The following is a 2,203-nucleotide window of genomic DNA, read 5'->3' as shown; positions in this document are numbered from 1 at the left end:
CTCCCGCGGCGCTTTTGACCCTTTAGACAACCCTAGCGTCGTCGGAGCGTGTGTTCCCCCTTTAGTGTTTTTTTGCGCCCCCTGTCAGCCACTGTACTAGAGTACGCATAGTTTTTACATCTGGGGGCAGCGGGGCCCGTTCACCCTTTTGGGCATGCAACACGAACACACCACCCCCAAAAAAAATCCGCTCGACCGCTAGAGACATGTCGAAAAACAAAAAAAAACACAAATACATTTTTTGGGGGCCCCCTTTTTTATTTTTTTTCCCCTTCTTCTCCCATACATGTGTTAAGCCGTTTTTTTTTTTTTGTTGGGTTAATGGGTGCTAGGACAGCAAATGGCACGTTCCCACTATTTTTCCACCTCAACGCTTTCCGTGCGATCGAGTATGTGATCAAAAAACATAAAATTCTTTTCCTTATTAAGTAATTAATTTTTTTCTCTCGTTTTTAGAGATTTATTTTTTTTCCTTGGGCCAATTTAACGCGTCGTGATTTTATCTCATCACGAAATCATTTCTTTTTATCCGTTCCTAACCCTCGCGCCGACCTGCCCTTTCCCCTTTTCTTTTTTTTGGGGTCACTTGGATTAGAAAAAGGTTAAATTTCCTGTCTTGACCTGCCTCCTTCTTTTTTCCCGGTCGGGGGCGGGTGGGAAAGGTCAATGCCACTTGGTTTTCCTCAAATTTTGGAAGAAAAATTCATTGTTACTTGCTTTTTGGTGACACGTTCTATCGGCGCTAGAGCAAAGCGGGTACAAATTGTATTTTTTGGATATAGCGTAGGATCTTCCCATATCATAGTGCACGGGATTCCCCGATATTGCCCGGGGTTGCGAAAACCCCAAATAATCTGCCTCCTCGTTCGAGAGTAAATTTATTCGTTCGTTGGGCCCCCCTTTGATGGGTGTGACCCGCGTTCGTCCGTTAAAAAATTTTAGGACGGGGTTTAAGCTAGATCATTTTTCGTTTATTAATCACCCTTTCCACCCTCTTAAAGTCGCTTGCAGTTTTGGGTACCCCCCAAAGCGTTTGTGTGATTCGTAAATTTATTATCCTTGGGGAATTTTGCGGCGCCATTACGATCGCAAAGAGCAGGGTTATTATTTCCTGGCTAAATTGTTTCAGTCTATACGGCTTTTGGGATAGACCCCCCGTTATTGATTTTTATTAAAGTCTGACGTGCAAAGCTAGACATGTACTCGGGAGTTCAGATTCTACCCCCAGAAAATTTGCTTGAAAAAATTGGCGATATTTTTTTCATTCACCTTCATTCTGCGTACATTCTGTCGCATATCATTATATGTTGAAATTTAAAATGGTGGGTTAAAAAACTTAAAAAGCTAAATTTCTAAAGTACTTCATTTTTTTTAGTGAACGTTAATTTCGTGTTATTTCATTCTCTGTGTGAGGTCACTCGCTTCCCCCTCATTAACGTAGCGTCCTCAACGCACACACACACACCTTTACCTCATCACACCGCAGGGCAAAAACACACCCTTTTATTAATAAGGCTGGTTGCTGTCTATGCCGGCGTAAAAATTTATTATGTTCTCTTTAGCCCCCAATTTGTCCGTCGTGACGAGTGGGTTCGTACATAAAGTACAAATTACATCTATTTCTTATCTGTGTGCGACTTGGTTCAATAAACTTCGCGATCGCCCATGTCGTTCCCCTTTTCTATTCTCTATCATCAGAGATGGTTGGGATTCAAATAGGTCTATGCGGGCCCTACTGAATCTCCCCCTTTTATTTTTTTTCTTTCCTTTGTGAAAATAAAACACAAAATAAAAAAAAAAACGAAAAAAGTTAAAACCAACATTTAAAAAACCCAATTTTTATGAATAACCCGGGTAGTGGTATTACCCCCCCCATCTTTCTTTGCCTTTCTTTTTTTCTTTCTCTGGCCCCTTTCGTGTAGTCTGGCTCCCCCTTTATTGCGTCGGACCGACAGGGACCGAAAAGGGGGACCCTTTGGTGCTGTGAGAAGACGTCCTCAAGATCGCCATAGGCCCACGGACCAAATTTTTTGTCAGAAAAGGGACCCGTCGCCCCCAAAGCTGTGCATAGGCGACGCCTGGGGGACGCCTGCAGATCCGGTCACTCCAGGAGCTCTGGCGCGTATAAGCCGCCCCCAGATGCCCCCGCCCCCCGCCCTAAATCCGAACGAAGATTACGAGGACGTTTGGACGCGAGAAGGAC

This window comes from Penaeus monodon, chromosome 8 (assembly GCF_015228065.2).
Source record: "Penaeus monodon isolate SGIC_2016 chromosome 8, NSTDA_Pmon_1, whole genome shotgun sequence".
NCBI lineage: Eukaryota > Metazoa > Arthropoda > Malacostraca > Decapoda > Penaeidae > Penaeus > Penaeus monodon.
Note: the sequence above shows the minus strand (reverse complement) of the source record.